The sequence below is a fragment of the Pseudophryne corroboree genome, chromosome 9 (genome assembly GCF_028390025.1).
Source record: "Pseudophryne corroboree isolate aPseCor3 chromosome 9, aPseCor3.hap2, whole genome shotgun sequence".
Taxonomy (NCBI): Eukaryota; Metazoa; Chordata; class Amphibia; order Anura; family Myobatrachidae; genus Pseudophryne; species Pseudophryne corroboree.
The window spans coordinates 253,141,546-253,161,056 of record NC_086452.1 but is presented as its reverse complement, the minus strand read 5'-3'; the positions used below and the strand labels follow the sequence as shown (position 1 = coordinate 253,161,056).

At 39.7% G+C, this 19,511-nt stretch overlaps 1 protein-coding gene across 2 annotated transcripts in view; it reads right to left on the bottom strand.

The window, feature by feature from the left end:
* Window positions 1-19,511, bottom strand: part of APOBEC4 (apolipoprotein B mRNA editing enzyme catalytic polypeptide like 4) — a 119,186-nt gene that overhangs the window by 4,744 nt on the left and 94,931 nt on the right. Inside the window, exons 2-3 of one of the 2 annotated variants that reach the window (XM_063940212.1) lie at window positions 864-1,062; window positions 605-717 (exon numbers count right to left, since the gene is read on the bottom strand). The gene's annotated coding sequence lies outside the window, so the exon portion shown is untranslated. Of the gene's footprint in view, window positions 1-604; window positions 1,063-19,511 lie in introns of both variants that reach the window. The other variant, XM_063940211.1, reaches the window with a different exon arrangement.

The following is a 19,511-nucleotide window of genomic DNA, read 5'->3' as shown; positions in this document are numbered from 1 at the left end:
TTTTCTTATGGATCACTTTTATACATTTCAATTTTAGGGGAAATTTTATTTTATGTAAAATTTTGAAAAAAGTCTATTGGTATTTTCTGCAAATACAAATTGTTCTGAAAAAGACAAGCTAGAATTTTTGATTGTCCTCCTTAAAAAAAAAACAGTGACATTGATATTGGAATGTGACGAGGGCAAACATTAAAAAATGGCCTCAGCACAGGGTGAGAAAGCCTTCAGCAGCATTGAGTTTAAAAATAAATAGTAACCACCACAATATGAACTGAAATAATTGTAGTCAAATATTTATTGTAGACATATCAAAAACAGTAAAAAAAAATTACATATCACGTGCAAAAAGTAATAAAATATGATAAAGCAGAAAATACTACAAAATAAGCATAAAGCAGATTTTACACTTAGCAACCAATCAGATTCTATCTATCATTTTCTAAGATGCAATAAACATCAACAGAACCTGATTGGTTGCTATGGGCAACATCACCACTTTTCATTTTTAGAGCCTTTAGTAAATTTACCCCTTAGGCACCACTTCAGTAGCACATACTATATGCTGCAAAGACAGTCCATTCAAAATTAATTATTTAAAAAATACCTTGAGGTGGATTAGTCCAGAAGTTTTGCTGGGACAATAACAGGAAAGTGTCCCAAAATGTATCTTCCACGCAGTTCTGCCAGGGATGTAACAGCAGCAAATTCCTAAGACAGCTGGAGAAATATGTATCACGGGGAATGATAAATATAACACAGAAAGACTGCAGTACTTTTAAAATATATTGCTTAAGTAATTAACAGAAGCAATCAGTAATTATGGGAAGAGAAGTGGAGAGAGCTAGGTGTAAGGGCATATTTACAACTTAGAATGCAGTCTTCAACCACCAGTGAAGTCAGCCTGTATAATTAGTCCTCAATAACATGTTTTTTCTCCTCTATGTGATGCCAGTTTCAATATATAATTTTATGTTAAAATGTATTACACCATGAGGATATGTTTTGTCTCCCTTCTGAGTCTGGATGTAGTTGATATCATCCCTGTAAAGGTCAGATGAGGACCTAAAATAAACACACAGAAGCAAATTATTGTATATATTTTAGTATACAGTTTGGCATCTTATATTTAAAAAAAAAAGTCACGGTTGACCCAGAGTTTATATACTGTAGTATAACTATGGACGTGCGGTGAGCTAAATGGCTCAGGAGGCACTGGCTAGTACCAAAGCCATACCTGAATGTATACAGCTCTTTTGTCTATTTTTTGGAGGTGTATAGTTGTTATATTTAAGTGCTGGGGGTTCCGTTTGTTTGTCCGGGTATTATTGGTGAGCAAGTCCTCAGTCACCTGTCCCTAACTCACCCTACCTTCCGCGAGCTGCTGACCGCGGCTCACTGTAGGCGTCCTGGCTTTGGTTCCCTCCTGCAAGGGATAGCGGTGTCCATTTGGCGTCTCTTGTTTGGTGCTCAGCACTCGGCGATGAAGTCCACTTCCGCTTCGGCTTTCCTCCGTCTCTCTCCAACGCGTTTCAGGCTTGCAGCCCTTTGTCAAGGATTGAGATTGTTCCAAGGAGTTCATTTTTATACCTAAAAAAACTTTATTATTTTAATTCTAAAACAGGAAGTGGTCATACAGGAAATTCTTAATCCGGCGGCAACCACATGCTCCATTTACCCTGTGTTACAGGGTCTCTTCAATTTGTAAAAACTTTTTAATTTTTGATTTAAATAAGGTATGGCATTCTTAAAAATTTATATAAATTATATTTGATGTTATATTAATAAAGGAATATATATGAAAGTGATGTTATATTAAAAAAGGAAGTGATCAATATAAACTTAATACGGTGTAAAATTTATATAAAAGTTATCATTATTTTATTAAAAAAGAGTTATATTAATAAAGAAACTGATTATTGTAAATTTCATATGATGTGGAATCTATATAGAATTCATTGTTTTAATAAAAAATAATTAATGTCAATGTGTGTTAATTAGTGTTAATGTCTACATTTAATCCAAGCGGTTGTAAAGTTTGCATGTGAAAAATCCATTTTGTCTCCTTTTGTCTCAGACCCAAACATGTATTTCCTCCTCGCCAGTTTTTCTGAATTTTCTGTATCCCCATAAATTTCAGGGTAGAGGGGTTTTGTTGGTGATGATCTTTGTAATGTTTAGAGACACTATGGGTTTCCATGCCTACCTGTATGTTGTATAAATGTTCGGAAATCCTAATTTTCAACTTTCTTTTAGTCTGTCCAATGTATTGGTATCCGCATGGACACTCTAATAAATAGATCACGCCTTCTGAATCGCATGAAATTTTTTCTCTCACTTTATATGTTTTATTCTTAACATTAGACTTAAATTCTGTGACCGGTCAGGTAGAGTTATTCCTCATATTTCTGCAGGCTTTGCAATTCAGGCAGTAATAATGTCCTTTATTTTCTGTCTGATTGGGGATGTCCTTTTTTAGATAGCTTCGGACCAAATGCTGTGTGATGTTTTTTGCTTTCTTATATATAATTTGAGGTCTCTCGCTCACCAATAATACCCGGACAAACAAACGGAACCCCCAGCAATTAAATATAACAACTATACACCTCCAAAAAATAGACAAAAGAGCTGTATACATTTTAATTAACCATTAAATTTCTTTTCAGGTATGAGCATTCATTAATTAAAAACAAGCGCTTCTATTTTAGAGTTTTACAAGTTTTACGTTTATTGAAGCTGCTATAACACATACAAGCGCAGTATAAATTGTAGTATATAGTACCAGAGCCAGATTAACACGCAATATATGAGTCAAAGGGTACGTCTGGATATTATACACAGGTGCAGCAGTATAAACCCCTGGAAATTTTGTGAATTTTGATCTGAGAGGTGCAGAAAAGATTGCAAGGTGAGGCACTGCCTCACCTACCATAAACTTTTTACTGCAGAATTTTGGCTATAAAGATGATTAGAATAATACAAAAAATATATTTCAAACATATTCTTTGTATTTTACATATACTTTACACAGCAAAAACTCTGGTGCAAACGTAAGTATGACAGGAAAGGCCCTGCCTCACCTGCCTCACCTCACCGCACGTCATTTTTTTTACTATTCTGTATATTTACTTTGAATTTCAATGTCAGGAGCCAATGGAAGAAAGGTCTTTTAACAGAATTCAACTATTATTTACAGTATACCTAATAATGGATGTACTAATGTCTCCTGGACAACTAAAAGTTTTATACACAGGGAAGCACCATTTTTTATACATTTGGTATGCACATTTATTATTTGGAACTATTTTACATGAATAAACTATTAGGTGCCTTTTTTCCCGCACATATTTCACAGTGGCGTGCGGTGAGGTCAGTGGCTGGTGAGGCACTGCAGCTGTAATGTCTACCGAGTCTACCGATGACCCCTACCGCTGTCGAGCCAATGCCCACTAGGTTATGGCTAAAACCAAGTTGAAGAAAAGACCTCTGACGTCACCATGGGGAAGAGCAAGGCCAGAACATGGTACCCGAAATGTATGCTCACCACGTTTCGGGCACGGTGGCAAGCGGAGGTTACTAAAGTTGGTGGCGTGGATAGTGAAAGATGGCGTGGATAGTGAAAGAACTATCCCACCAGCCTAGCTCCTCCCCCTGACGTCAGAGGTCCTTTAGCCCACTTGGTACTAGCATCTACCATGCCTGCTACCGCCACTGTCCCTGCGTGGGCCAAGGGGGCCCAGATGGAGATGGCACACGGACTCCCTCCTTGCTAAATACACACGTGTGTGTGTGTGTGTGTGTGTGTGTATGTGTGTGTAAAAAAAGAAACTCACATTACCCCACACAGTATGAGCCAAATTCACATTACCCCACACAGTATGAACCGAACATCACATTACGCCACACAGTATGAGCCGAACATCACATTACACCACGCAGTATGAGGCGAACATCACATTACCCCACACAGTATGAGCCGAACATCACATTACGCCACGCAGTATGAAGCGAACATCACATTATGCCACGCAGTATGAGGCGAACATCACATTACGCCACACAGTATGAGCCGAACATCACATTACCCCACACAGTATGAACCGAACATCACATTACACCACGCAGTATGAGCCGAACATCACATTACCCCACACAGTATGAACCGAACATCACATTACACCACGCAGTATGAGCCGAACATCACATTACGCCACGCAGTATGAGCCAAACATCACATTATGCCACGCAGTATGAGGCGAACATCACATTACGCCACGCAGTATGAGGCGAACATTACATTACCCCACACAGTATGAACCGAACATCACATTACGCCACACAGTATGAGCCGAACATCACATTACGCCACGCAGTATGAGCCAAACATCACATTACGCCACGCAGTATGAGCCGTACATCACATTACCCCACACAGTATGAACCGAACATCACATTACGCCACACAGTATGAGCCGAACATCACATTTACGCCACGCAGTATGAGGCGAACATCACATTACCCCACACAGTATGAGCCGAACATCACATTACGCCACGCAGTATGAGCCGAGCATCACATTACGCCACGCAGTATGAGCCGAACATCACATTACGCCACGCAGTATGAGGCGAACATCACATTACCCCACACAGTATGAGCCGAACATCACATTACGCCACGCAGTATGAGCCGAACATCACATTACACCACGCAGTATGAGCCGAACATCACATTACGCCACACAGTATAAGCCGAACAGCACATTACGCCACGCAGTATGAGCCGAACATCCCATTATGCCACGCAGTATGAGCCAAACATCACATTACGCCACGCAGTATGAGCCGAACATCACATTACCCCACACAGTATGAGCCGAACATCACATTACGCCACACAGTATGAGCCGAACATCACATTACCCCACACAGTATGAGCCGAACATCACATTACCCCACCCAATATTATTTACCAGCCCACTCCCCTTAAGATAACACTAATACCAAACCCCTAGATCTTATTAATATATACCCCAACTCCATATACAGTATAAAAAAAAAAAAACATCCCCCCACAGATACTTACCTCTCATTGTGGGAGGTTGCAGTCTCTGTATATTCCCTGCTTCACGGAACTGGCTGGGGAGAAATCACATCTTCCAGACAGCCACACTAGAGCAGGAAGGGGGCGTGGTCTTCGGCGTGAGGGGGCGGGGCCTCAGGAGGGGAGGAAGCAGGGACATATTGTTGCACTAGATTGGTGGCAGGTCTCGGGGGGAGGGAGCAGCCATGCAGATAGGGTAGGGGGGAGCAGGCATCGGGCACTGCTGCTGCTGATGGCTGTACTGCAGCAGACATGTCAGACTGTGTGACATGTCTGCATTCTCAGCTACACAGCAGCTGAAAGGGGAGGAGGGGGGGCAGCGGCCGCAGCTTACAGCGTCCATCGCAGCCTCGCCTGCTCAGTAAGATAAGGGGGAAGGGGGGGGGATATGATCCACCACTGGCCAATCGCATCTGCATGTGAGAGCGAGGGGCGTGCTTTCATATGAGCTGAAAGCACGCCCCTTCCAAAGCGGCACCTCTGTTAGGTGCCGCTTTTGCTGCTTTTTTTAACAGGCTTTCCTTGCCCAACCCTTGGCCCCGCCCCCCACTTCCATCCCCTTAACACTGACAGTGGGAGGCACCGAGAGCGGTGCCTCCATAACACATTTAAAACAGTTTTACAGGGGAAATTTTTTTTTAAGTGATTTCAAGGCAAAGTCAGATACTTATGGCACAGAATTTGTGTCATAAGTTTCTTCTTAGTAGTATTATTTGAATTATGAATGACAGGGGAGGCACTGCCTCCCCTGACTGCACGTCCCTGATATTTCATACACTGAGAGCAAACTGACATCTGCCATGATAGAGAGTGCAAAAAATTATATCTGCACACACACTATCTTTATCTCATCTACATTTGAAACATCCGTTCCGTCATAAACCCCTATTGAATTGGTGATAATTACCATCTACATTGGGGGTGCTGCCAACTACAGTATGTCGTGAATACAAGAAAGAAGAAGGAAAGAACTGTACTGTCAGCGCACATAAGGGAGACTAGATCTGGTTATCACATCTACCAATGTTTTAATAAAATTTTACTTTTATTGATATCTATTTAAAACTGGTGTATATTACTTACACATAACCATGAGTATAAGCGAAACATAGAGGTTAAAATATTGACATAAACAAGACATACAAGGTGCAAAATGAAAATAAAGGTGATTTTAAGATTAAAATGTGTGTCCACGTGTTTTATTCTAGTGTCCAGGTAAGTATAGTCTATTATTGCATAATTGAATCAGTATTCATTCATGTGTTTAGTCCATCTCAAATTTATGGAGGAGGCATCGGTGTCAGTTGTGGTAATGCCCTAAATGTACATTTATTCTAAGCTGTTTAGTTTCAAATTGGATATAGTGAATTAATCGTTAATGTATCTGATTAAATCAGGAATGTGATATAATATAGAATATAAGGTGGTGCTCTGGATCTATTCTTGATGTGTAATACACTCTGAGGGGAGGAATATCTTCCTCAGTTATTCATATCAATATAATATATGGCACTCTCTTATGATGTTCGGGTATTCACACTATTATTACCCCTTAAAGGTAGGCACCTTCATTTATAAGGGCTGGTGATACCTTCATAATTAGTTGGATCCACTATCTTTTCACACTTTCTGTACAGAGTGTGGTTCGTTAATATCCAAGTGCTAGATATCAGTAGTAATTAGATGTGTGACAGTCGGTTGTGGTAGTCAGGTATTCACAATATTATTTTCCCTAGAGGAGCAAATATCCTTATTCTAAGGGATTAGTGACACCTCTCTACCCATTAATATATGGTCAAGCTATTAGGCTGTACATCTTCATCAAGTATCCGAACTGATAGAGTCAAATAACTACCTTTTAACATTAGCTATATATTAATACCGTGTAGCCGTAATGGCTGCTAAACCATGTGCACATGCTACGCACTCCGTACGCTATTTGCGTATGAAGACCTCGCACATGGTACGCAAATAAAGTACACACGCTGTGCTGGGTGTACGGAATACCCGCAGTGAGCATACACACAGACAGTAACCTTTATAAACTTTAAACACAGATTATGCTTACTCTGTAACCCTTGTATGCAACACACTATGATTGAGTTTGTGTTGTAAAACCTTACTACTGAAATACTGCAGCGATATAACGCTGCTTAACCTTGTTAATGTAAATGCTGTTAGAGCGATTTAGAATTCAGAAACCCTTTGTACCAGCTAGAGAGACACAGACACCCTGCTGAGGTTCTAACACCTTATATGAACGTTATATTTGCAAAGGATTAATACAATACAAGTCATACACTACCACTATAACATAGACTAACTAACCAGATAACTACACATGAAATACAATACTATACAATTACGTTTAAGGAAAAATGAGAGAGAAAGAGGAGAGGAGGGAGAGAGAGAGATATGGCTCACAATAACAATAAAGACAATATGATTGCGGAGAAAACTTACGCACAAAGGGAATGATCGCATGCGCCTTTCTGAATATCCAGCTCCCGATTATCAGTGATGAGAACCGTTGAAGAGAGTGAGCTGGATCAGATCGGCTTGTCAATTTATGCCCCACACATAATACAATACAATGGTCCCTACAATCTCATTGTTCATTGGACACAGGAATTCTTCTTCGCATTATAACAAAAGGTCATAGGTTGATTCATACAGGTGGGCTGTGACTATTTCAAACTGCTCAGGTGGGTGGGAAACTAGGTTTCCCCGCTGCATGGATAATAAAGTGTAAATAATAGTAAAAGTCCATAAACTTCTTATGTCCATAACTATTCGCACGAGCGATTAATCCGCTTCAAACCAACACCGGAATATTGCTAATTAAATACTCTTCCGATGGATACTAAACACCACTGTATAACCCTTGTCTGACCCTTCGTATCAAACAAAGAGGGATCTCTTTGTCTATGAACATGCTACATTAACTAAACTTTCAGATTCTATCAAAGGGACCATAATCTACAAAATACATTATATGGTAAAAATATGTAACGATTGAGTAGCACGCTAGGCGCACATAAACTCTACCGTAAATGCGCATACCGTGCGCCTGCGGGTGCACGTAACAGCGGGTATGCATACACACGGGAGAGCGCACGCATGTGCAGTGCGGACCTGTATGAGGTGCAAATATGGCAGTGTGCATCATGATATTTTTCTGACTTTGACAGTCCACCCTTTGGCAGTCAACAATAACTGCCACTTTCTAAAACATTTCAAAAAGAGAAAAATATATGTCATGTGTAAATACATTTCCATGGTTGGGTAAGGGAGGAGAGGAGAAGGTGTGAAAAGGGTATGACCTAGTGAAATAGCAGAAGCATGTGTGTATGAATCCATGTTTGGGGGGTCATGTATCATCGTGCCATATGTGTTGTAAATCAAGCTTCGAGGTATTGCGAAGTATACATTTGAATTCCATCTTATCCTGTATTAAGGGTCTGTGGATGGGCTGTCAAACTTTACCGAGCTCTTTTCGGATTTTAGTTGTAACAAAATGGGGGAGCACATTTTAGTTGATGATACATGAATGGGGGGATATGTGATTGCTGATATCTGTGCCTGTATTCCCTATCGACTATGTGTGTCATTACCTGAAGGTTGTAGAGATGAAGATAAAGAACAATTATGGTAAATGCAGTGGTATTCTATGTCAGGTTAATGAACATTTGTCGGTTGAAGTCTTGTCTGGTGTCTGTTGAATGCAGTCTTCTTTGGGCTTTTGCCAAAAAGTGTGGGCAAAAAGCTTTGTCAATGTCCATAGACTTACAAAAGTGTTGGGCTAGCGTAAATTTAAAATTTCTAGGGAAACTGGGGGTCTATGGCATAGTTCATCAATTATCTGTGTATAAGGTTGTCAAAACTTCTTCTTTAATCCATCTGTTGTCTGTGTACAGGATCATCAAATTCCTCGTCCAAGTGGGTCTTTTTTACCTTGGAGAAAACGGAGAAACAGGTGAAAGAAACGGACCGTACAATCGCATTTTCATCACATCATTGTCTCTACCGTTGGGTCATAAATCAAATCCATTGGAATTACAATTTCCTCACTCCTTAGACTCATTACCCTGGTACTACGTTTGCACTTCATTAAAACCTGACCGCATCTAAATATCAAGCCAATCGATAGGACAACACCCAAGATAAAAAGGAGAAACTTCCCTACATCCATTATGACTCCTTGAGCCCATTCTCCTAAACCAGAGAACCAATTTCACGGGTTCAACCATGACACCCAACCAGTCAGCTCATTACCCACAGCAGCAAGGGTGAGATTGTGTCTCCTGCGAAATTCCCACTTTAATTGGAGAATGTCATCCATCTTTTGGTCTATGACCTCGACCGGATCCTCGGTACTATTCGTAATGTATGTGCAGCATTTCACGCCGTACTGCGTTGCCAGTGTGACACAATATCCACCTGTCACTGCTGTGAGATAATTAAGAACCATTCTATGCTGAACCAGTTCTGTTTTATAAGCTTGAAGCTCCCTTCCAGTATACCTAAAAGTGTCGTCATACATTTCAGTGATATTGTCTAATAAATTTGCAAGCGCAGATATATATCTATAGTTCAGCACTCCTCTAGCGGTGCGAGTGATATCTAACGCTAGTAGAACCTGAATCCCGGTGGATTCGTGGATCAGATCAGAGGCCGAATGCTCTGTCCTTTCTGTCAGTTGCCTTTTAACTACGTGCTCGTAATGGGTGTGAGTATAAGGAGCTTGGGCACCACGGTGTATATCTTTCATTTTGGCATGTGATACAGTCATTACTTCAGGCAGTACTTTTCCAATATAACACAATCCTTCAGAGTTTGGGGCAAGCCACTTATACGCCTTCCTCCCGCATATGAAATATGCATCATCGGGGAGAACATATGGGACAGAGTAGGACATAACCATATTACACATCTTCCATGTGAAATCTCCTAACCCTAATTCTCCCATCTGTCTAGTACACGTATCAGTTTGTATGATATGTGCACAGTATCCTGGTGATACCTCTCCAACTCTCGTAATCCTACTTCCTAGGGTATACCTATATCGGAAAGATTTTTCTCTACTGGCTATGTGGCGTATACGCTCTGTATCTGTAGGCATTCTATCTGCTCTATATGAAAAGGTCATGGTTTGGTTACTCCATGACACTTCCCAATTTCCCGGCTTTCGGGGATTGGAAATGTTAAAACATATTAGGGACTTATCCACATGATATTGGTGGGGCTTCAAACTAGGAGGACTGGAGATATTAAACCTCCTGTCCACCGGTCTCCCACCCTTTAGCTCAAGTACCTCCCCTACCGTTAAAGGGAATGGTACTAATCCTGATTTGCTATGGCCTTGAGGTACTTGAGAGCATACCCAACAATCTGTCTGATTTAACACATTACCCACTAAGGAGTGATAGTCACTCAATGGATGCCGGTTCATGTTAATGTTAAAACTGGACTGACATTTCTTGATGCACCCATCCTCTACTACACTGTCACAGAGTCTACAGATACAGTTCTCTTTTCAGCTAACAATGTTTACAAATAACATGGCTGCTAGATCGTTTCCGGTACTCGCCTTTGCTTGGTGGTTGTGTTGCTATTGGAAATTTACACCTCCGTCTCAGTCATCGGAACCTTTCTGGATCCTTTCTCGACCTCCATGGTACTCTCGCCGGAACAGACTGCTCTGGTCAACATCATGGTCAACAGGAAAATCCGTATCACAGTCTCTTGGGGCAAGTCCATCTTACAGGAGGAGAAAAGGAGAAATTTGTAATGGGGGTACAGGAAAACAGTTTGAGGGGGAGAGAAACTTGTTACGATAATAAGTTCTCTAGTCTTGTTGTTCTTCTTGTTCTGCTGTCATCTCAAAGGTGCTGTCCCTCAGTCTTCCAAACGAACATTCCGGTGATGCAATATTCCTTCCAAACCAGCGATCTTTCTGTAAGGAGCAAAAATCTTGCATTACCATTTGTCTAACTGATGTGTGACATACCATCTTTAAAACATGAAAACATGAGAAAGAAGAGGGAGAGAAGAAAAAACAACAACAAGAGAGAGAGAGAGAACCGTTCATATATGTATATATCACATAAATCAACAATAAACAACAGGAAAAAAAACATTTTTCAAACATTTTTAAAATATTGTCAGATCATCAGGCTGTCATATCTACATGTCCCATGGTTTCCTTGCGCAGTCCCTCCCACCAGCACCTCCATACTCCACCCTCTGTATCTGGCCAGGATACATTGATGCGGATAGGTCATGCTGGGGTTTGGTAGACTTCTGCAAAGACCAAGCAGATATGCAATGTTTGAGTCCTACCAATAATCGTCAGAGATGGGGAGAGAAAAAGAAACATTTCACAGATACATTTACAACGTTTCACCCGGTCATTCCTGTGTCTTCAGGGAATGACCTCCCAATTTATTAACTGTTTCCTCAGGCTTACCATCAGTCCTAATGATCACCTTTCCTGACTATATATTATGGGTGTGGCCCAAAATTCTTCCTATATGATCCCTGATTATAATTTGGTGTGTCATAATTTTGCTCATTTCTTTGTCTAGGGGGTCTGACTTTATGTGTGCTGTTACAGTTGCTGGCATAATGCCCTTCTCTTTTACAAAGATAACAAATCCTTGGCTTCCTCCATGTGCTAGGGGCCTGGGGTTTCGGTCGACTTGATGCCTCCTCTAGTGCTTGGATGCTCATTACCATCAATCGCTCTCCCTGTGCTTCCCTGGTTCTTCAGATATTGCGGTCATGCTCGATAGCGGACTCTCTTAATGCAGCCACCGAGATACCTCTCCAGTGAGGTAGAGAGGTTTGTACCCTGATTCTTAGTGTGTCTTTTAAGCCGTCCATTAATACAGACACAGCTACCTCTCTGTGGTGTACATTAGTTTCAATGTCATCTATACCAGTGTACCTAGCCATATCCTGCAGAGCCCGATGAAAATACTCTGGTGTGGATTCACTTTCTTTTTGTCTTATTGTAAAGATTTTATTCCACTTTACTACTGCAGAAAAATATACTCCTAACTGTAGATTGATTCTTTTTACATTATCTTGGTTATACTTGTCTATTAGTGGTACTTCCTCATCTAACTTGCAATCAGCGATAAATTTTAATGAATCAACATCGGGGGGTAAGCATGCCCTCAAAACTGTCCTCCAATCTTTGTTATTTGGCTCTGCAGTATTTCCTAGCTCTCTAATATACTTTTGACAAGCAACTAAGTCTTCCCTGGGGTCTGGGAATTCAGACGAAATTGTTCTCAATTCTGTTCGGGAAAAGGGGCAGTACATGGCGATGTTCCTGACAGGAGTGACTCCTGAAGTGTCAGTTTTCCTATTTGGTACTGCAATTACCCTGACAGGATTAAGTCCAATGACGTCATTCTGAATTGATTCTACGATATGAGGTACATTTGTTTGTGCGTGATGTATAACACCATACGTACCTGTGGACACGACCTCACCTGACCCTCCGTTAGGGGGTTTGATTACAGTCTTTACCGATTTGGTCGCGTCCACCTGGATGTCTTGTGTGATGGCTGCTGGAAAAGGTGCCGACATCGTGCTGGGCTCACTTTCTTGTTGGTGATCCTGAGGAAAGTTTAACATGGGTTGCGACTTGCATGGGTTAGTAGTTGTACATTTAACACTTTCATTTTTATAAACCTTATTACGTCTGTTACTTTCATTCTTAATATAGTTACTAAGTGCATTTTTATCGTACAACATTGTGCCTTTCTCCGCAACCATAATCCTCTCCATTGCCATGTCTCTCCTCTCAAGATGAAAGTCAGGTATGTAAGTTAAATTTCTTTGCATTTCACTTTCCTGTTGCCATAACTGCAAACAATCATAATGTTTAACTCGTTGTTTCCAGGATTTTATGAGACAGATCCTTCGCCTTAAATTATGCAATACCTCTGAGTCAAAACTACCTATCCCAGGAAATGGTGCTTTATCCCCCACAGTCATTCGTGTCCATTCGTCACAAAAAGTCTCAGTGTGGGGACCATACCTCCCCCACATTACTAACCGAGCAGACCCTCGGGGTCTGCAAGCCTCTGCAGCCTGAACTCTGACTGCTAAACGTCCCTGTGTTGTGCACTTGGCTGCCATTGTGGACCTCTTTTAACACAGAAAAACTTCCTAAAATGCACCAAACACAGTAGTCTACGGTGGGAGTTTTCCAAGCTCTTCCACCAGCTTCTTCTGCTCCGGGTATCCCCGTTCCGCCTTCTAGCAGACACGTGTAGCCGTTGCAGGCCCTACCTCTAGAGATTTTCCTGAGCCAGCGAAAATTCCCTTCCTTTTTACACAAATCACGCTTGCATGTGCTTCCCACAACACGTATGAGGGCAATTTACCTCGTATCACGTTGCGTTATTAGTCACACCTACAACGGTGCGGTCCAATCGTACCACTTATAGACACTTGTTGCCCATAAATGGTAGGATCATTGGAGTCTCCCTACTGTGCTCCAAAACAGCCAGAGCGTAATACAACGAAAACTTTATCACACTCTGTAGCACGTTTTCACTTAGACCGTGCTCATACTTCACCAAGATTTCACCAAGACTTCACCAAGAGGAGTTCAATACACTCATACCGTTTTCAACCCACACTAACATTCTATAGTTTTCTGATCAGAAAAATCATTTCCCGTAATCTGATAGCTCTCCCCAGAGGCACTACAGTAAAGTAAGGTATTTAAACTAAGTTTTGGAAACTGAAATCAATTTGTGCTATTATCGCGAGGCTATACTATACCGCCCCCACTAAAACAATGCTATTGTGCGATTTGAGTTTCGGTGGGCGTACCCAGACGCTCCGTTGCGTAATATACGCTGCGTGCGTCGGCCTTTGTGTTGCGTACGCGAGTCTCAGCCTTTTGTTAGAGACACGCGTACGCTGGCCACAAAAATACAATTAGCACGTTTATCAATGTAGATGATCTTTAACTGTAATCATCTACCAAGCACCACACAGGTCTTTCCTTGTATCTCAGGCAAAGCTGTGCGTGTGTTTTACAAATTACCCCTTAATGTATCATTTTTTACTCTTTAAGTACCAATAGCAACAAATCTTTCTCAGCACGTTATCAATTATGAAATGGCAACCAGGAAAGTGAGATGTGAAGATTACACAAATGAACATGCAATTCTAAATTAATCTAATAACATATATTGATGTAAGCACACGCATATAGATATTACATATATGAGACCCTATTCAGTGCTTCTAATTTGCATATGAATGTGCAAGTTCTTTCACTGCTGGGAGAGAGAGAAAAAAAACAAACAAACCAGTCCCACAGGTCATTTGCATTTCAATGGCCAACCTACAAGTAGCAGCGTTAAAACAGGTTCTTGAAGAGAGACAGTTACCAAAAAAAAACTACTTGTGTATTTCTTAAATCAAATATTTAATTTATTATTAACTGTTATTAAACTCTATCTGAACTACTTATGATTGACTATGATATGGACTAAACAAATGCATTAAAAAAAACTCATTAAATGATGATTTCTTTTTGACAGTGGATGGCTGATTATTTCCTGAGTCAACTGAAAATCAGCCGTTCAAAAAAAATTGACCTTCCCAAAATGGCCGCTGCTCCTCCCCCATCCATGAGGTTTACACAAAATGGGGGACAGACCTTTTGTCACAAAGAAAAATCATCATGCCAGCCCCTTTTAGTTATCACGCTATGCAGAGCGATTAAAAATAATTTTAAACCTATTTAAACAGACAAACCATCCAATCTGCGTGTGCAGTTGGCACCAAATAGAAATAAAAACCAGATTTACAAAGACAATAGCTTAATGTTCCTACCTTCTTCGGATTCCACCAGCATCCCTACAGACCAAAAGAATCAGACGCAGACTCTCATCTGATCAGCACTATATCTTCCTTTTCCTCCCTTTGCTGATCGATAAAAGTCTGCGCCTTTTTTCGCCTGACTGCGGATATGAGATGGACCGGACTTGCCCCCACTTGATAGAGTCAAATAACTACCTTTTAACATTAGCTATATATTAATACCGTGTAGCCGTAATGGCTGCTAAACCATGTGCACATGCTACGCACTCCGTACGCTATTTGCGTATGAAGACCTCGCACATGGTACGCAAATAAAGTACACACGCTGTGCTGGGTGTACGGAATACCCACAGTGAGCATACACACAGACAGTAACCTTTATAAACTTTAAACACAGATTATGCTTACTCTGTAACCCTCGTATGCAACACACTATGATTGAGTTTGTGTTGTAAAACCTTACTACTGAAATACTGCAGCGACATAACGCTGCTTAACCTTGTTAATGTAAATGCTGTTAGAGCGATTTAGAATTCAGAAACCCTTTGTACCAGCTAGAGAGACACAGACACCCTGCTGAGGTTCTAACACCTTATATGAACGTTATATTTGCAAAGGATTAATACAATACAAGTCATACACTACCAATATAACATAGACTAACTAACCAGATAACTACACATGAAATACAATACTATACAATTACGTTTAAGGAAAAATGAGAGAGAAAGAGGAGAGGAGGGAGAGAGAGAGATATGGCTCACAATAACAATAAAGACAATATGATTGCGGAGAAAACTTACGCACAAAGGGAATGATCGCATGCGCCTTTCTGAATATCCAGCTCCCGATTATCAGTGATGAGAACCGTTGAAGAGAGTGAGCTGGATCAGATCGGCTTGTCTATTTATGCCCCACACATAATACAATACAATGGTCCCTACAATCTCATTGTTCATTGGACACAGGAATTCGTCTTCGCATTATAACAAAAGGTCATAGGTTGATTCATACAGGTGGGCTGTGACTATTTCAAACTGCTCAGGTGGGTGGGAAACTAGGTTTCCCCGCCGCATGGATAATAAAGTGTAAATAATAGTAAAAGTCCATAAACTTCTTATGTCCATAACTATTCGCACGAGCGATTAATCCGCTTCAAACCAACACCGGAATATTGCTAATTAAATACTCTTCCGATGGATACTAAACACCACTGTATAACCCTTGTCTGACCCTTCGTATCAAACAAAGAGGGATCTCTTTGTCTATGAACATGCTACATTAACTAAACTTTCAGATTCTATCAAAGGGACCATAATCTACAAAATACATTATATGGTAAAAATATGTAACGATTGAGTCGCACGCTAGGCGCACATAAACTCTACCGTAAATGAGCATACCGTGCGCCTGCGGGTGCACGTAACAGCGGGTATGCGTACACACGGGAGAGCGCACGCATGCGCAGCGCGGACCTGTATGAGGTGCAAATATGGCAGTGTGCATCATGATATTTTTCTGACTATGACAGAACATATTATTGAAAAGGTGGTCCTTTATTATATTATTGTTATTAGAGTGTCCAATATATTGTATGAGGATATGTCTCTCCCTCAGTTGTCTATAATAGATCAAATGTATGGCAATCTGTCAGATGTTCATATCATTATGTCCTTAGAAGGAAAGCACCTTCATTTATTGAGGACTGTATCAATTATAATTAAATACATGACAGTCCGTTGTACATATTAGGTATTCAAAATATTATTATCCATAGAAGAAAAACACCTTCATTTTTTAAGAAATATCAGCACATTGCTAAGTTGTACATCACCATTAACTGTCTCATATATTTATTTCAAGGGAAAAAGGAAAAACCCTTTATTTAATATAAGTAGATAGCAGCGGTTCAAAAGAGGATTTAATCAGATTTCCAGGTTAGAATATGGTTGTATTTATAACTGCCACATTACATCACATATATCACTGTGTGTTATTTGACTGACATGAAAAGTTTATTGGAAACATTTGTTGCAATTACATCTGCTCAATTGTATCACATGTGCTTGGTGGTACTGCTGAATTTATCATATAGAGATACTATGTATCTTTCTTAGCTTAAGGCAGTGCCTTTTATTCCTTATATGTTCTCAAAGGATTTTTCAGCTAATGCTAATCAGATTTCCAGGTTAGAATATGGTTGTATTTATAACTGCCACATTACATCACATATATCACTGTGTGTTATTTGACTGACATGAAAAAATTTTTGGAAACATTTGTTGCAATTACATCTGTTCAATTGTATCACATGTGCTTGGTGGTACTGCCGAATTTATCATATAGAGATACTATGTATCTTTCTTAGCTTAAGGCTGTGCCTCTTATTCCTTATATGTTCTCAAAGGAATTTTCAGCTAATGCTGTGTTCCTTATTAATTCTCTCTATTAATACATAGTGAATAGAGAAGTCCCTCTATATGATTCAGTGTTATTATATCAACTGTCTCCTAATAATGATGGTAGCATTCACTGCACATGGTGATTATATTGAGCTGATTTAAGTAATTGTTTGACACCATTCATTATAGTTGTATCTGTTCAATTATATCATAAACGCTAGGTAATACAGTTGCAATTGCAGCTGCTTAAATATGTAATAAATACTCAGTGATACTATCACTTTAACAAATGAACACCCAGCGTGTCTTTAGTAACTTAGGGCTATGCCTCCTGCTCCCTGTATGCATTCAGTGATTCTGACAACTAATGCTGCGTTGCCTGTCAGTTCACAGTATTGTTAACTGCTGAGTGAGCAGAGATGTAACTCTCCAAGATTCAATGATCATTTATCCTGCTATCTCATGCTGATATTCTATCTAACTAAGCAGATTGATCAATAAGATGACTAAACATTTAATCTAACATGGACACAGAAACACGCGGAGACACGCTGCCCACACGCGTGTTCCGCCGTTACTCTGACAGCTTCAATTACTTAAATCAGCTCAATATAATCACCATGTGCAGTGAATGCTACCATCATTATTAGGAGACAGTTGATATAATAACACTGAATCATATAGAGGGACTTCTCTATTCACTATGTATTAATAGAGAGAATTAATAAGGAACACAGCATTAGCTGAAAAATCCTTTGAGAACATATAAGGAATAAGAGGCACAGCCTTAAGCTAAGAAAGATACATAGTATCTCTATATGATAAATTCGACAGTACCACCAAGCACATGTGATACAATTGAACAGATGTAATTGCAACAAATGTTTCCAAAAATTTTTTCATGTCAGTCAAATAACACACAGTGATATATGTGATGTAATGTGGCAGTTATAAATACAACCATATTCTAACCTGGAAATCTGATTAGCATTAGCTGAAAAATCCTTTGAGAACATATAAGGAATAAAAGGCACTGCCTTAAGCTAAGAAAGATACATAGTATCTCTATATGATAAATTCAGCAGTACCACCAAGCACATGTGATACAATTGAGCAGATGTAATTGCAACAAATGTTTCCAATAAACTTTTCATGTCAGTCAAATAACACACAGTGATATATGTGATGTAATGTGGCAGTTATAAATACAACCATATTCTAACCTGGAAATCTGATTAAATCCTCTTTTGAACCGCTGCTATCTACTTATATTAAATAAAGGGTTTTTCCTTTTTCCCTTGATATAAATATATGAGACAGTTAATGGTGATGTACAACTTAGCAATGTGCTGATATTTCTTAAAAAATGAAGGTGTTTTTCTTCTATGGATAATAATATTTTGAATACCTAATATGTACAACGGACTGTCATGTATTTAATTATAATTGATACAGTCCTCAATAAATGAAGGTGCTTTCCTTCTAAGGACATAATGATATGAACATCTGACAGATTGCCATACATTTGATCTATTATAGACAACTGAGGGAGAGACATTTCCTCATACAATATATTGGACACTCTAATAACAATAATATAATAAAGGACCACCTTTTCAATAATATGTTCGGATACTTGATGAAGATGTACAGTCTAATAGCTTGACCATATATTAATGGGTAGAGAGGTGTCACTAATCCCTTAGAATAAGGATATTTGCTCCTCTAGGGAAAATAATATTGTGAATACCTGACTACCACAACCGACTGTCACACATCTAATTACTACTGATATCTAGCACTTGGATATTAACGAACCACACTCTGTACAGAAAGTGTGAAAAGATAGTGGATCCAACTAATTATGAAGGTATCACCAGCCCTTATAAATGAAGGTGCCTACCTTTAAGGGGTAATAATAGTGTGAATACCCGAACATCATAAGAGAGTGCCATATATTATATTGATATGAATAACTGAGGAAGATATTCCTCCCCTCAGAGTGTATTACACATCAAGAATAGATCCAGAGCACCACCTTATATTCTATATTATATCACATTCCTGATTTAATCAGATACATTAACGATTAATTCACTATATCCAATTTGAAACTAAACAGCTTAGAATAAATGTACATTTAGGGCATT